The following is an 18306-nucleotide window of genomic DNA, read 5'->3' on the forward strand; positions in this document are numbered from 1 at the left end:
TAATCACTTAAACTACAAAGTTACCGTTGATTATAAATGCCTTCCAAAGGCTTAAGAACCTACTACTATTTGGATTAATAAATAGAGTATTGCTAAATGTTTATAATATGGTCAAGCATAAAAATAAATTATACTCCTTCTGTTTGTGAAATAATGTCTCACGCCATTTCGGTGTGTCCGCGATTCAAAGTCTCATTTATCTTTTACCATTTTAAGTAAATGGGTCCCACCATTCACCTAACACGTTACACTCACATTCTATATAAAATTAATAATGTGGAGCCCACATTCCACTCACTTTTCATTATATTTCTTAAAACCCGTGCCGATTCAAATGTGGACAATATTTCACTTACGAAAATAGTAATTGTTAAAGTAAGATAGAGATAAAAGAAAAAAATGATATTGAAGAATAAGTCTCACCTTATCAGAGAAAACAATTCCTAAAATAAAAAATTTACATTTTTAAGTAACATATCAAAATAAAAATAATTTGTATTTTTAAAGGACGGATTTAGTTTAGATCACAATTACATAATACACACCACCAAAAACTTACTTGAAGGACACGGATATCGAGACGCAATTACTTGCGTTGGAAAAGTTTTAGAAATAACAATTTATGACGCAAAAGAAAGCGTTCCTAAATTAAGGATAGATTGAATTCATCTTTTGCTTCTCAGGACGCTTCAATTTGCACTATCTAATTTTTGTTTGGACACAAACTATAAGAACGTTTTTCAAAGTATTGGTGATTTTTTTAGAAACACATACAAACGTCCTTAATTGCATTGAAAAAACGTCCTTTAACATATCTTTTGTAGTAGCGAGACTACAAATACTCAATGGATAAATTTGTACTTGGAGCTAAGGGACAAAATGTGAAAAAATAAAGTTTAAAGTAAAAAGTAGTTTGGACCTTTCTAAAATTTATTGTCATAGCGTAGCTTTCAATCTTTATTAAAACTTTTTCATAATTATTGGAGTACTACCTTACCAGTTAAAGTGTGTGTCGTGCATAATCTAGATTCATGTAAACTCATCCGATGATCCACTCCTCTCCTGTCCGATGATAACTGCCACACTCTCTATATAATACTCCCTCCGTTCCATAATAATGAAGGCGTTTCTTTTCAACACGGAGATTAAGAAAATTATGTTAGATGAGTTAAGTAAAGAGAAAATAAAGTGGAAAATAGAAAACGTAGAGTCTCTCTTACTTTTTTCTCTCTATATCTCTCTACCATAGAGAGATATAGAGAGAAAAAAGTAAGAGAGAGTAATGTAGGTGTAGAAAAATGTATTGACTTTAACTAAAAAGGGAAATGACTCTATTACTATGGAACATACCAAAATGGCAAAATGACTCTATTACTATGAAACGGAGGGAGTAGTATTGGTTTACCACTCTCAACAAACTCAAAATCTTAGAAAGAAAAAAATGGCAGAAAAGGCGATTCTGCTCGATTTTTTCGCTAGCATGTTCGGAATGAGGGCTCGAGTGGCGCTAGCTGCAAAAGGCGTGGAATACGAGTACAAAGAGGAGGACTTCACAACAAAAGCTCACTTCTTCTTCAATCCAACCCCATTCACAAGAAAATCCCCGTTTTGATTCATAACGGTAAACCCGTTTGTGAGTCGCTTGTCATTGTTGATTACACTGACGAGGTTTGGTACCAAAAACCTGATGCACTATTTATTAACACTAAAAATACATGCAAGCATACAGGGTAGATCTAGTATAGCTAAAGATTAGTACGATGATATCGAACACAGAGAATAAGATTGAAACTAACTATCATATACTAAGTGTCATATACTATCTAGAGACACGAAGTTTTTGCTTTTGATTTTATAAACCAGAAAAAAATAAATAAACAAGTATAAAAACAAAATAATACAAATCAGGCTAAACAATGAAGAGTTTTAGAATTCAACTACTACGACCTAGTGATGATTAATCCCACGGAATCTTTACATTTTTGTATCTCTAGGATTATTAGGAAAATCACGATTCTAGAATAACCCCTTTCTCGAGTGCACCTATCCAGTAGATTAGACTCTACTATCAAAGTATCCATCCAATAGATTAGATTCCAACTCTTTAAGTTATTAAGACTCAAGCCCTCACAAAGGATCGCTTCTCTCGAGTGCAGATAAACCTATGTGTTGTACTCGTTCCTTTTACCACGTATAACTAGCTATCTCTCGATTAATCTAGTTAAACATAAATAGTTCTACAGTTGGTCAGAAAAAAGAATAATAAAAGCACACGAACAAGCAAAACAATCACAAGAGCTAGGAAAAAGGTTCAATTCAATAAATCAAAACATGTTCATAATAGTGTTCAACAAAAAATCTTCAAAGGATGTTTAACTACTCATAGACAAGTAGTAAAAACAATAATAAAAGTATTAGACATGAAAGAAATTGATAAAACCCAAGGTTGAATCTTCAATCTTCAGTCTTCTCTTTCATGGATAGCAGAGCTCTGCTCCAATGGAAGATGGATGAATTATATGTGGAAATATGGGATGGAAGAAGGTGTAGAGGTGGAGAAGGATAGGAGATTCTAAGATGATAGCTATGAAATAGGTTAGGGGGTATCTATAGGCTAGAAAAAGGTTTGAAATGGTAAAATATCGTTCAATTAAAAGTTGAGATTTGGGCAATAGTTTATTCCTTCCTTGAATTTCCGCCAGCTTTGACTACATTGCGCAATGTTCGTAGAATAGTCATAACTTTCTCCATAGAACTCCGATCTAGTCTTGCAAGATATCCACGCAAAGCTCTTTCGAAAATGAAGAGAATGGTATGAATTAATCACTTATTGGACTTCAAAAATTCTAGGAAAATCGGCTTGAAATGAGGCTGTTGTACCTTGGTGCTTTATGCACCTTTTTCTGTCTTTTTCTATCATTTATCAATAAACACATCAAAAATATCAAAATGTATAACAAGGATGTATTGTTCAAACATTCAACTGAATCTCAGTCCCACGATTTTGTCATCTAACGGTTGGATTAATGCCACGTGTCATTTAATAATGTAGATTTTCATTCTAATAATGTACACCGACTAATAATGTAGCATTATAGTTTAATAATATATATTTTCATCCTAATAATGAACACCGACTAATAATGTACTCCATCCGTCCCACAAAAGATGTCACACTTTTTTTTTGATTTGTCCCACAAAAGATGTCACATTTCCATTTATGGAAAAAGTCCTCTCTCACATGAATATAAAAATTATATTTTCTCTGTCCCGTTAACACACAAAATAAAACCTCCTAAAATCCCGTGTCGTCCCACAAGTGTGACATCTTTTGTGGGACGGAGGGAGTAGATATTTAGTATAATAATGTAGCTTATCACAACCATTCAATCCAAGAATCCAAGAGTTGTGATCTGTTTGAAGCTTAATACCAAAGAGCTGCGAGGACCCTAATACACCCCATGTATAACATATGCAATTTAAGAACATAATTTGCATGACTGACATTTAAAACTAGTCAAATCTAGTCCTTAAATATATGTAAAATCCGTGTTTGTCAACTCCCCCAAACTTAATTATTTGTTTGTCCTCAAATAAAACAAGAGAAAAACTAATAAAGAAATACAGATGTTAAGTTCATAGTTGCCTAAAACATTACCATGAAAAATAAAGAGTTTGACTAGAATATAAATCAAATCAAACAAAACTTATTAGTGCACTTTCATTTCTAGCTCGTTGAGCATATTGAAGTACATGCGCTCACAAGTGTTTAGAAGTGTGTTTATCACTAACTGTCAAAGTGTAAAAGGTAAAGAATATATGCTCTCAGATCATGCAACATACAAAGTTTACCATAGGCTTGCTCAAAGTCAAATTCATCCTCTACTTTTTGTGACTAAACCCAATCATAGCCAAAGTGACCAATTTCTACTACATCAAACTTAGCACCCCACCAACGATTCGAATCTCAGTAAATTCTAGACTTTGTCCAGATATCATTTCACTTCCCAAATTCCTTTGTTTTTTCTTTATCCTTTTTTTTTTCTTTCTCGAATTTTTTTCTTTTTATTTTTTTTTCTTTTGTACATCCTTTCTTTTTATTCTTTTATGCACAACCAAATTTCTATTTCAAATCTAGATGTCTATGCACTATTCACAAGTAAGCACACTACTTTTACTTCTACCTTACCTCCCCAACTCTTTTCACAAGATATAAACTAACTTTCCCCAAGAGTGTATGAATATTCTCCCTATATTTAGCTTCCAAAGAATAGGCTTTAAGGCTCAAAAGTGGCTAGCTAAGAATATATTCAAGTATGGTCATTTATTAGCTAAGAAGGATGGCCTATCGTCCTCTTTTATCATTTAAACACTATGTAGACTTAGGCAGACCGGGAGCAAGTTCTAGAAACGAAGACATGAGTGCAGATAAATCACACAAGAAAGAAATGTATGGCCCAAATCTCACAAGGTATAAGCATGATTCAAGCTAAACAAGCAATTCATTAATTATGTACATTTTCACAAAACTCTCAAATCAATGCATTAAGTCAACTCAATCAACACATAAACGAACTTTTCATTATAGGCAACTTGGTCTGATGTCACTAAACATGAGTATTTCTAAGTTTTCTATATTATACTAATGATAAGATTCACCCCGGGTTTTTTTAAAAAAAACTATAAAAAACAACTAAACTCACGGTCCACCACTTCATTGTAACAACCCGAGTTTTCGTGCACTAGTTTTTGAGTATAAAACAAAATTTGGACGAAGAGACAATTGAAATTAAAATGCAAGGAATTTCAATTTTTATTAACTACAATTGTGGAAAGAAGAAATGCCAATTAAACAAATAGAATGCTCTACACCCATTTATACACAGGAAAGGAATTTGCTACATCTTAGCTACTCTAAAAGCCAAAGTCTACAAGTTTGACTATAGCTAAAAATGGTAATGAGATCAAGGAACGCCTTGGATCATGATCATTTTCCCTTTCCTCTTCTCGGTTGGACAGCCACACACAACCAAAATTGAGTAGCCTTAAACATGCAAAGGAGATACAATTACCAAAAGTAGATTAGAAATGGTACTAGCCAAGTCCAAGAAAAAGTGTTTGCAAACAAGTGGAAGGAATCAAATAAGGGTGAGATAAGCAAGATCTCTCCTATCCACTTACACAAATTTGGCAATAAGGCTTTTTAGCTCATCCTAAGAAGAGAGGTGATTTGTTAGCTCAAAATAGAAATAAAGCTCTCTCTTACACCAATTTAGTAGTGAAGCTTTAAACCCAAAACCAAAAAGGAGAGGGAATATTTATCCTAAATTGTCCACAAAACGCCAAAACTCTTCTCCTATAAAAACAGCCCATCACCACCTCATTCTCACCACCCTTAAAACACCAAAATTTTCGGAGGAGCAAAGAGAGTGAAGGAAATGGCGGCGAGCTTAAGAGCAGCCCGGCGTTCGAAGGAGTCATCGAGAATGAGGTAATAGACTAACACCCTCTCTGCATTATTTCGGACATCATAGTTGGCTCAAGAACATAGAATCATGGCTTTAGGAACCTCACAACAGTAGCAAGCTTTAATAATTAAAGGATCAAGACTTTAGCCCCAAATACCAAGCTCATTCCAGTAAGTGAAACACATAATTTTTGAGACCCCCAACTCTACAAAGCTACTGCCCAAAGAGGAACTGAACATAACGAACTAGATGATGGGAGTTAGAGGGCTTATCTTAGTGCGATCGAATGACGACGGAGCTCTGGAGAGCTCACTGGAGCGACGGCGCTGCTGGAGCAGTAGCGCGAGGCAGTGGCTGCTGGAGCTGGACGGAGATGGGCGGTTGACGGCGATTTCGCCGAGGAGGAGAAACGCCGTCGGAGGAGGCGGCGGAGGACGGCGACCGCTATGCTGGTGGCGTCGATTTGGAGTAGGATTTGTAGAGCTAGGGCAAGAGAAATTAGTCTCAGATTTAAGAATTTTGATGTAAGTTGAGAGGTGAGGGATGAGGAAGACGATGGAGGCATTAGAGCATCTCCAATGCAAATAGGCCAGCCACTCTCTCTCCCTGCCACGTCAGCAGCACTAAAAATCCACCTGCCACATCAGATTTAAGACAGCCATAGGCCAGCCGCAATAAAAATAATTCAAAATATAGTACATTTACGGAATTAAAATTACGATTAAATTACGGAATTAAATTTACGAGATATATACGGAAAAATTCATTAATTGCATTAAAAATAAGGTACATAGATAAAAAAAATTACATAATAAAGAAAAAAACTATGGGCGTGCAGTCCTCCGTGCCCACAACTCTTCAATTATATCCTTTTAGAGTTGAATATGAGCTTCCACTTGGTGCATGTCGGCATATTCCTTGAGCCGGCCGGCTTCATCGAGAGGTACCCCACGTCGTACGCTAAGGGTGGCCGTTCTGTGGCTTGGACCGGCTTCATCGTCATTGGCCCAACTAGTCAATTGTACGCCCTCGTCTTCGACGATCATGTTGTGCATGATAATGCAGACGCACATTATTTGGGAAACGCATCTAACATCCCACAAACGCGTTGGACCCTTAATTGCTGCCCATCGAGACTGGAGCACACCAAATGCGCGCTCCACGTCCTTGCGTGCCGACTCCTGCCTTTCCGCAAAGTAGGCCTTCCTTTCATCCCTTGCGTGCCTGATCGTCTTCACAAAGACAGGCCACCTAGGGTATATCCCATCCGCCAAGTAGTAGCCCATATCATGCCGGTTGTCGTTGGCCACAAATGAGACGGCTGAACCGATGCCCTGACACTTCTCATTGAATAGGGGCGACGAGTTGAGGACGTTGAAGTCGTTGTTCGACCCGGCTACCCTAAAATATGCATGTCAGATCCACAGCCGGTAATCAGCTACGGCCTCGAGGATCATCGTGGGATTCTTTGACTTGTAGCCGGTCGTGTAGGCCCCCTTCCAGGCAGTCGGACAGTTCTTCCACTCCCAATGCATACAATCTATGCTGCCTAACATCCCGGGGAACCCATGCTGCTCCCCGTGCATCTGCATCAAATGCTGACAATCTTGGGGAGTAGGGATTCGAAGGTACTGCTCACCGAAAATGTTTATCACACCCTCACAGAAATACTTCAGACATTCCAGGGCTGTCGACTCATCCATGTGGAGGTACTCATCCCTCATGTCTGCCGCGCCTCCGTAGGCCAACTGCCTGATTGCTGATTGCTGCTGTGCACTTTTGAATAGGGGTGTGGCTGGGTCTGCCAACCGCATCGTGCCTGAAGCGGAAACACAGATATCGACGCTCCAAAGCGTCAACGATACGTGAACATGTTTGTGGGAAACCGCGGGTTCTCTGAAAAGTAGTCGTCATACAGCCGTTGATGTGCAGCTACGTGATCCCGATCAATCACTGCTCGGCGGTGGACAACCCATGGAGGGCGAGGTATCGCCTGCTGTTCCACCCTACGCATGTACCGCTCCATCTCGTTGTTCATGTAGGCCTCCATAGCCTCGTTCATCCTCCGTTCGTACTCCTCAGCATCCCCACCACTACCACCACTGCTACCACCCGCGTTACTCATCGCTCGATGATGCTCTTGTACAGAAAGTTAGAGAGAGAGAAAACTCGTTAAAACAAGTAGTGCAAATGAAAATGAAACTAAAATCGCGTTTATATAGGTTTAAAAAAAAATCAAAATTGGGCGCTGGCCGATCGGCACGCAACAATGGCGCCCAGCGCATCGGCCAGCGCCACGCAATCGGCCAGCCTACGCCGCTTTATTCGCCGATTCAGCGCTGGCCTGCTCCAATGGTTCCGCTAGCCGACCGGCTAGCGACGCGAATCGGCTAGCCGGTTGGCTAGCTGGCATTGGAGATGCTCTTAGGGAGATTATAATTTCATTTCTCTGACTTGGGAATTGGGTTGAGAAAAGGGAATTAAGAATCATTTTTACTCCCTACCGTTAAGTGAGAAAAACATGGCCATGTTTGGGCTGATCCGCTTTGGTTTGTTAACTAGGCCATAAGAGTAGTAAGAGATTAATTTATTTGGACTTCCAATCTTGGACAAGAATTGATTTAATTTAAGGAAGTTGGGCCTCTTGAGAAGTAATTTGAGGAATTTACATTGGGCCAGAAATAGTGTATGCTTGGGCTGAGAAGATCTGATAGTTGGGCTGCTTCCGCATAATTTATTTGGGCTAAGTTCATAGAAAAGGAGAAGAGCAGTTGGGTCGGATGGAAATAATTTACGAAGGAGATTGGGCTGAAATTAATTTGGTCCTTATGCTAGAATTCTAATTAAGTTCTTGGGCCAAGATTTCTTAGGGGCATGCATTCTAATTAAAGTATAAGAATTTCTTGAGTCTTATTAGTACGTTGTTTGTTTTCAAACGGCTATTTTCACGAGTTAAGGGTGGGATCAGGAAAAATTCAAGTTAAGGAGATTTAAGCGAACGAGGTGGGCTTTCGAACTAAAGTGTTTTTACGTGGCCTTTTGAACTAAAGTATTTTAGTGAGCTTTCAGTTTAAAGTATGTTTGCAGTTTTATGAGAAGTATTTTTGTGTGCTTCTATATAAGATGTGATGTTAAGTGCAAGTTTGCTATTTAATGTGCAGTTTTATGAAAGTGGTATTTGCATAAAGTGAAAGTGATATGATTTATAGTATGATGCTATGTGTTGCCTTACGAATACTCGTGAACTGTTTAGCCTTTGTCGAAGTTATGAGTTCGGCTTTGACCAATAGAAATGAGTTTTGTTCCAAATATGTTTACGAGGAAAAATAAGTTTTGAAAGTTATGAGTTCGGCTTTGACCGATAGAAAAATGAGTTTTAGTCGAAAATGTTTATGAGGAAAGGAAGTTTTGAAAGTATGTGCTCAGCATTTGATAAAAGAAATATGAGGTTATGTTTCAAAAAGGTTTTATGAGAAAAGTTAAAGTTGCAAAGGTTATGTCAAGCCATGTTTTGTTTTGAACCTTGCCTATCTGATTGACTAGCAAGTCGCTACTAGACCAGGAGTTTCAATTTTGTGAATTCGGGTTTGTAAGTGGGATGAGCCCATACATTCCGGTTCACCAGGAGTTAGTGAAATTGGGTTTGTAAGTGGGATAAGCCCATACATTCCAGTTCACCAGGAGTTTCGTGAATTCTGTTCACTAGAAGTTTGTCAGATACAACAAATGTTTCAGGAAAATGGATCGACAGATCGCTTTTGATAAATGAAAATGTTTTAGTGTTCTCGGACCTTTCTTAAAACCCCGAGTTCACTCAAGTGCGGCTGGACAAAACCGTTTTTTATGAAAATATATTTCGGCACGTGTTCATTGAGTACACCAAATACTCAGCCCTGCATATGTTTTAAAAATGTGCAGGTTGAGCAGTGATGACGGCGGGCGGTGTTGAGCATAGACGATGAAGATCCTTTGATAGAATAGTACTTGGATGCATCGTGTCTCCATACACGATGTCATCTGCTCTTGACTTTTCCGCTGCAATGTAAAATTTGAGTTTACATTCTTTGTACCATGTACTCTGATTCATACATTCTTTGTAAAAACGATACCAATGTTGGGTTGCCTCCCAATAAACACTTGGTTAACATCTTTAGCTTGACGTTCTTTAAAGCTCATAAGTTATCCCACATTCTTAGGATTTCCTTTGGGATGCCTTTTGTACCTACAAATTCGCAATGTGAGCATAGAATGAAGAAAATTGTAGTAAAGTACAATGCATAATATGTGTCAACTCCCCCAAACTTTATTCATATCAAGGCATAAAATATGTAAATCAAATTATCTACCTTAACATGATCATTTTTCATCCCCCATAATATTCTTTATCCCCCAATTAATTGCAAAAATTTTAAACAATAGACCAAGGTCAAGTAAAAAGCAATTAATCTCTAAATATACACAATTCATGCAAGATAAAATAGCCTCATAATACTATGAATATGAACTATGTATATCAATAATCAAACCAAAGGGATATTCAATTTTCACCCACAAAGGTCAAATATACTCAATCACACCCAACAATAATTAATTCCAAAAATCCAAAACATAAAAATTCATCATTCCCCATCAAACTCTAATTCAAACAACTAATACATAGCAACAACAAAGTCATTCAGTGAAAGAATTCAAGTTCAACGCTCGCAGAAACTTTACCTTTACTAAGACCTAGTGATGATTAATCTCACGATACCTTTGCCTATATATGTCTCTAGGATTATTAGGAAAGTCACTATTCTAGAATAAGTGTCACGACCGCACTCTGCTAAGGATAGCAAACACGGTTTATCGCAACTAGGGGAGGATTAAAGAAGCGGGGGAGAAAGGGGAATCTTGGCAAAACTGATATGAATGAAATTAAATTGGAATAACTGCAAAATATATCAGAGTGCATGACACAAAGGAACATAAGCTCGTTATTTACATTGCAGCGGAAGAGTCAAGAGAGAATGACACCGTGTATTTAGACACGATGCATCCAAGCATTTATCAAACGGAAACACATTCGCCATCCTTGCTCAACATCGCCCCTCGTCGCCACCGCTTAACCTGCATATTCAGAAATATATATGCAGGGCTGAGTACAAAAGTACTCAGTGAACACATTGCCGAAAAATACACATATACATTTTAAAATATTGTCAAGCCATCATCACAGTAACACTCAGGGGTTTTATTGAAAAGACCCGAGCTTACTAAAATTATTCACATTGGGCTGCAGCCCCTTTTTCCTGTACTTAGCCATATCTGATCATCTTGTGCCGCTGAGATGGTATTCTCATACGGTCACCTTCCCTGCCCATCATGACAGAGGTATCCTTGTTCCGGGAAGGTGGCCACCTTCCACGGTCACCTTCTCTGCCGTCCGTTCACGGCCAGAGGTATCCCGTGTACACTAGTCCGAGCGAGGACATCACCCTCACTAGGACCCGAATTCGACTTATATATCATCATTCAAAATTCACTTGGCCTTAGCCAACAGATAGGCATCATACACAAAACATTTATGGAAAGACAACATCATTAAAATCACGAACATGTGTTCGAGTTTTTACAAAATATAATTTGTATTTTTAGTATAAGAAAGCTCATCTCGTTCGTTGAATTTCCTTAACTTGAAATTCTCGTTCGGACTTTAACTTGCAAAGGTAACCTTTTTGGAAACAAAACAATATAATATGATATACTAATCAGACTTCAAGAAATTCTTAAACTTTAATAGGAATACATGCCTCCTAATTAACCCATTTCATTCTTCGCTTATCCTTTAAAACTTCTAAAACTCATATATCATTTGATGTTTCTTTTTCTATTATTTTTGTGCTTCGACTAAATTGATACTTCATACATTGTTACAAATTTTACGCAAAACTATAATAACTCGGATCGAAACTAATTATCTTAGCTTACTTAACCATTTTATTTTAGACCCAAAATAATTTAAATTCAAAAATTGGGCCTAACCCCTATTTATTTAGTGCAGCACCAATTAAAATTGGGCTTACATTCAATTCCTTTTGCCTAGGCCCAAATCACTAAATAATTAGCTCGAATAAAGAACCCACTCATTCCTTCTTCTCCTTCCTCATTCTATCGAGACTAACAAAAAAGAGAAAAGAGCTCTTTCCTTCCTGCCTGCTGCTGACCGTCGGCCAGCCTCCCTCCGGCGCGCCGCCTCCTCCTCCTCCGGCGGTCTCTCTCTCTCTCTCTCTCCTCCGTCCGCCCCTTCTCTTTTCTCTTTCCCTCTCGCTCATCCCTCTCTCGTCTACTACTCACGCCGCCGCCGCTGCTGTGTGCGTGGCGGCTCGCCGTCGTGGCCCTCTACCTCTCTCCCTCGGGATCCGCCGCCATCACCGATCACCGCTGTTACGCAGCGCCTCAGCCCCCCTCTCTCCCGATTTGCCGCTGCCGCTGCTGTGCATGCACAGGCAGCGGCTTCGCCGCTTCTTCTCCGTGCCTCGCGCTGCCGGAGCAGCTCCCCCGAAGCCACCACAGCCGCCGCCTCCTCGCCGAACTCCCGAAAGGTAAGGAATGCCCAATTTTATCATTTCCCCCTTTTGTTTTATTTCTAAAGATTAAATCTTGAATTTCAGTTTGATGTTTTTAACTTGTAGATTTGTAAAGGTCTTGAAATCATTGAATCGGTGACATATCGGGGTTGTGGGGCTGTCCTCGTGTCGATGGGTTGTCTAAGTCCATTCGCCGGAAATCCGGCAGATTCGTACTCATGAGATAAGTTTTCCAATTAACTAGTCATTAGAGTGTATGCTTCCTTCCTTTCATTTCATGAATTTGGTGATTTTGGGGCATTTGTCTTACTGTTATGGATGGCTTAGTGGTGGAAGATGATGTTAAACTTGATGTGTATTTGTTGATGTTACTTGGGCAGATTCTACTTTCAAATTATGGATGTATGTATGTGTATGAAAGAAAGTAGAAATGGTTTCGATGTTTACCTTGATGATAGGTGGAAAACGTGTTGTTGATTGTAGGCTTCATCCTACAATTATCTTCAACTCTTCTTCCTCTTCAACTCTTCTTCCTCGTACTACTCTATCCTATGTGAGTGATGTGGTATGAAGAGAATGTGTTTGACAGCGATGTGTTGCTTAAAATGGAAATATTTGGGGTTTATATAAAGTACTGACTCTTCTCTTGCAAGTTGTTGTGCAAGTGGAGGGGGTTTTAACATGGGGAGGTTTTACTTGTGGAAGGCTTAACTGCCTAAAATATCTTCCAAGTTTGTGATGGATTTTGGGTATCTTACTCTATCTTCACTAGTAAGTTAATTTGATGTTGTACAAGGCTGATTTTGTTTGTGAATAAGTTTCAAGGTAACTTTGTAGGAGTATTGTGAAGGTGATCGAGAGGAAGAAAGAAAAGAATTTTGTTTCTATTTATAGATATATTAGCCTTGTATGGCAAGTTGGATATAGGCAACCTTTTTCAAGATTTGATATCTTGTTGCAGAGGTTTGATATCTTGCTTCTTTTTTTTTTTCACTTGGCATGATCTGCTCCATCCATTGCTTTTAGCAAATCTTGTGATGATATTTTCATTTAATGCAAAAATATGAAATGTTGGCGTAAAAGAATTTGAGAGATTATATGCATACTACTCACTTGCAAGCTCCTCATATTTTATTTGTTATGATGTGTGAATCCTCCTAAATGAAGTCCTCTCTAATCCATATTACTATATATTTTGATCCGGACATTAACTATAATTTCTACTAACTTCCCATATTATGTAGGAACTTCATTTGGGGATATTGGTGACGTGTTGGACTTCGTTGGGATGCGAGCATTGTCGTCAAACGGGCTGCCCGAGACTTGCACGTCTCTCTCTAATTATAATATAATAGGATTTTAGCAGACTTCGGATGGATATGTCAGACAGTGTGAACTTTTAATTTGGATCTAATCCTTTAATAGTACTTGAAATGTTCGTTTGAGAACAAAGCAACTATTATTTATAATTCTAAGATCGATTACTATAAACGTAAAGGGTAGGTTTTGAATACTACAACGATCACTTATATTTTTTTTTCTTTAGGCTAATAATAGTAACAATAATAAGGTACGAAAGTTCGGGCTGTTACAATAAGTCCTTCTCGTGTGCACCTATCCAGTATGTTAGACTCTAACTCTCAAAGTCTCATTCCAATAGATTAGATTCTAACTCTTTAAGTTCTTAAGACTCAAGCCCTCTCAAAGGGTCCCCTCTCTCGAGTGCAGATAAACATATGTGTTGTACTCGTTCCTTTTACCACGTAAAACTAGCTATCTCTCGATTAATCTAGTTAAACGAACATTGTTCTAAAGTTTGTCAGATAAAAGAATAATAAAAACACAAGAACAAGAAAATAATCACAAGAGCTAGGAAAAGGTTCAATTCAATAAATCAAAACATGTTCATAATAAAGTACAACAAAAAATCTACAAAGGATGTTTAACTACTCATAGACAAGTAGTAAAAACAATAATAAAAGTATTAGACATGAAAGAAATTGATAAAACCTAAGGTTGAATCGTCAATCTTCAGTCTTCTCTTCCCTTGATCCGCAGAGCTCCGCTCCAATGGAAGATGGATGAATTATATGTGAAAATATGGGATGGAAGAATGTGCAGAGGTGGAGAAGGATTGGAGATTCTAAGATGATTGCTATGAAATAGGTTAGGGGGTATTTATAGGCTAGAAAAAAGTTTAAAATTATAAAAAGTATCCTCCAATTAATTGAAAATATGATATTTTCGAATCCTTCGATGAAAAGTTGAGATTTGGGAAATAGTTTATTTCTTCCTTGAATTTCCTTCTAATTTTTGCTAGCTTTGACTACACTGCGCAATGTTCGTAGAATAGTCATAATTTTCTCCACAGAATTCTGATCTAGTCTTGCAAGGTATTCACGCAAAAATCTTTCGAAAATGAAGAGAATGGTATGAATTAATCACTTATTGGACTACAACAATGCTGGGAAAATCGTCTTGAACTGAGGCTAATGTACCTTGACCCTTTTTGCTCATTTTTCTGACCTTATTTATCATTTATCAACAAACACATAAAAAATATAAAAATGTACTAACATATGCAATTGAAAACATAATTTGCATTATTAACATTTAAAACGAGTCAAATCTAGTCCTTAAAAACATATAAAATCCATGAATTTTTCTCTGTTATTATATTCTCTATCTTACTTTTCTCTCTCACTTTACTTTCTTCTTTACGTTATTGAAAGAGCAGGTTTTCGGTGTTGTGTTAAATTAAGGGTGTATCCAACTGATCAGGATGAAAATCCCAACCTAGCTGAGTCGTTGGCACGACGACCGGAACCTGGTATCAATAAAATTTCTCAACCCACTTCTACTGGCTAGTATAGTGGAGGTATGGGTCGAATCCCACAGAGATGGACATGTTTAGGATAATCGTGGTGATAGTTTGGAAGGTTTTGGTTAGCTACCACACTTTTGGGTTGAAAAATCTACCTAGACAGGAATTAAAAGTGGTACTCTACTGACTGGGTGGCGTGAAAGTGACCGACATGTGGTTGTGTATGTGAAAATAGGGGACAAGGTGTCTCAAAGACATGTGGAAAGTAAACAGTTACTAAATAAGGTAATATGGAATAACAAAGGATATGTGTTGGCTGTGTGGAACCTCTGACAGGTCTGGAGGGTACAAACTTAAAGTAAAAGACAGAAGCAAAAAATAACTAAAAAACAAAAGTGGTCCTAGAAAAAGTGGATTGTGATGTTTTCTTTTTCAACAAGTATGCATAGAAATTATATGAACACAAACTCAATGGATGAACTCAGATTCACAACTTCAAACATAAGATCTATAAATTAAAAAGCTTAAACTTGAAGATTAACGTCTACTAATTCCAGATTACTCCTACTGGCTAACATGCAAGGTGGCAACGGCAACGCAGAACGAGAAACTCATGCACGAAACCTTAAACCGAAACAAAGAACTTGAAATTCCAGTTAACAAACCCAGATCTAGCCTACTCAAACAAAACATGCGTAAACACTTAGAAAATAAACGCGATGACTAGATCTAACTTTCCTAGGAAGAATGAAGCAGATTCAAACCAAAGAGAGATGCGTAAAACAAACTCCATAACTAAAACGTTTGGATCTTAACGAAATACTTCAAAAGGTAACAAGATTTAAATTTGCAACAGATCCAACGAAGAAAACAAGGCAACAGATCCAACGAAGAAAACAAGTAAAGATTGTTTTCGCTACTCCAGGCGATGAAACTGCTGCTACTACGGATGAACTGGCTGGAACGGTGGATGATGACTCCCCGGTGGACGTCTGGAACTTCAGGTGACCATGGTTGTGGTGAGGAATGAGAAGATGTGGACTATGCTGAAAGGAACTGATCTTTATTGAGAGAGAACTCTAGCTAAGTGAAGTAGTGAATGAGAACTAAGAACTCCTTTCTCTCTCTCCAAGTGGCTTCTTTTATAGGGAGGCTTGCCCTTACTTTTAGGGTAGACTTCCTTCGCAAAATGACTCTTTTGCCCTGTTTAATGGTTAATCATCCCATCAATCCTTCTTCTCCATCTCGAGCCTTCTAGCATCTTGGTCAGTATTGCACCCTTCTAGCAATCTTTTCACCTGAGTTGTCCGAACCGTCTCCTACTGATTGAGACCCTTTTCCTGCACACTTAGGCAACTTTTCTTGCAGATGTAAATCACGACATACTGACCAGTAACTAATGCTTAGAATATAACTTATCAGTTATTCTCTTTCTGTTATGCCCTAATCAATCTGATTGCTTTATTTTATGGTTTGTTGATTTGTTTAATGTTGCAGATGTATGTTGCTTGAACGAAGATGTGGACTAAGAGCGGGGAATAGTTAGAAGGGGCGAAGAAGGAATTGGTTGAGATTCTAAAGCAATTGGAATCAGAGTTGGGAGACAAGGCCTTCTTCGGTGGCGAGAGCTTCGGATTTTTGGATGTGGCGTTGGTTTCGTATACGACATGGTTCCACACCTATCAAACGTGCGGTGGTTTCAGCATTGGAGATAGACTTTGTGTCGGAATATCCTTGGCCGATCAGACCAAGGTTTACGACTTTGCTTTAGCGCTAAAGAAGGTGTTCGAATGAATCCTTGGCCACTCCGGCCAAGGTTTACGACTTTGCATTAATGCTAAGGAAGGTGTTCGGCACCGACACCTCCTAATTTTAATACTATTTTTCGTTGTATTTTGGATAATAACACCACCTCTCTCTCTGATTGGTGGTTGAGAAATTTAAAGTTGATGTTGATGCCTAGGTACATCACCACATGTATCCATCTCTCTTGAAATAGTGTGTAACGTACAAAAATTGAAATCTGGAATTTTGAGATTTTTTATTTTTCTAGTATTGTTGGTGAGTTTTATTAAAACTTGGGCTGGGCCACCATCATAATCACTCAAGCTATTAAGATACTGTTGGTTATAAATGCCTTCTAAAGAGGCTTACGAACCTACAAATTGGATTCATAAATAGTGTAGTGCTAAAGCCTAAATGTTCATAATGTGGTTTGACGTAAAAATATACTTCTCTCTTTCTATGAAATAATATTTTATTAACCTTCTAAAGAGGCTTACGAACCTACAAATTGGATTCATAAATAGTGTAGTGCTAAAGCCTAGATGTTCATAACGTGGTTTGACGTAAAAATATACTTCTCTCTTTTTATGAAATAATATTTTATATTCTCATTTTGGAGTATTCGTGATTTAAAATTATATTTCTCTTTTATCATTATATGTAAATGGATTCACTATTCACCTAATACGTTGCACTCACATTCTATAATAAAATCAATTTGTAAATGTGTGGTTCACATTCCATTAACTCATTTACCAAATTTTCTTTACAAAGTCAAATAATTTCTTAAAACTTGTGGTGAGTCAAAATGAAACTATAAATGGCGGATGGAGGGAGAAGTAACTTCTTCCGTACTGTCATTTATAGTCTCATTTTTACATGACATGCATTTGAAGAAATTGCTTGATTTTGTGAAGAAAAATAAAGAAATAAGTTAGTGGAATGTGGATCTCATTTTATAGGTTAGTTTAACAATAAATGTGAGTATATGATTTAATTAAATCGTTAGGTCCACTTAGTTAATATGAAAAGAGGGTAAATAAGACTTTAAATCGCGGACATCCAAAATAATGAAACTGAGTTAATAAAAAAATATTACATTTAACACACCGTTTACTTTGAAATTAGTTTATCTTGAAGTTAACGTTTTTTTAAGACTAATTTAACCTTTTGAATAAATAATAACAATTAAAAGACTAAATTATTAAACCATCTTGGAAACATTGAACCTGAGATATTATTTACTCCCTCCGTCCGCGAATAGGAGTTCCGTTTTTCCATTTTAGTCCATCCGCGAATAGGAGCCCCGGTTCACTTTGACTATAAAGGGTCCCACCTTCCACTAACTCATTCCACTCACATTTCATTTAAAACTAATATATATAAGTGGGACCCCTATTCCACTAACTTTTTTTCACCCACTTTTTATAACATTTCTTAAAACTCGTGCCGCCCATGAATGAGACTCCTAACGGCGGACGGAGGGAATAATTCATAATAAAAAAATCCGCTGAAATCGTCAATAAAAAATTAATTAAACTATTAATCGAATATATGAACAATAAAATCTAAAAAATCAATAGGAACTCTCATTTGTTCAATTATACTGAATATGAACCGTCAGTTGAAACTCACTTAAGATACTTAACTAATACTCCCT

General features: G+C 37.6%; 1 long non-coding RNA gene and 1 pseudogene across 1 annotated transcript; one reads left to right on the plus strand and one right to left on the minus strand.

Annotated features, from left to right (window-relative positions):
* Nucleotides 1-1441: 1441 nt before the first annotated feature.
* LOC148928465 (putative glutathione S-transferase) lies at nucleotides 1442-16916 on the plus strand (annotated as a pseudogene).
* Nucleotides 9199-12949, minus strand: LOC125192748 (uncharacterized). The gene is made up of 3 exons (XR_007171463.2): nucleotides 12485-12949; nucleotides 10453-10577; nucleotides 9199-9690 (listed from the first exon to the last, which is right to left on the minus strand). It is a non-coding gene; the product is annotated as an uncharacterized LOC125192748 (long non-coding RNA).
* Nucleotides 16917-18306: the final 1390 nt, after the last annotated feature.

The sequence above is a fragment of the Salvia hispanica genome, chromosome 4 (genome assembly GCF_029641045.1).
Source record: "Salvia hispanica isolate PSC_SH4W2 chromosome 4, Shi_PSC_v1, whole genome shotgun sequence".
NCBI classification, from domain to species: domain Eukaryota; kingdom Viridiplantae; phylum Streptophyta; class Magnoliopsida; order Lamiales; family Lamiaceae; genus Salvia; species Salvia hispanica.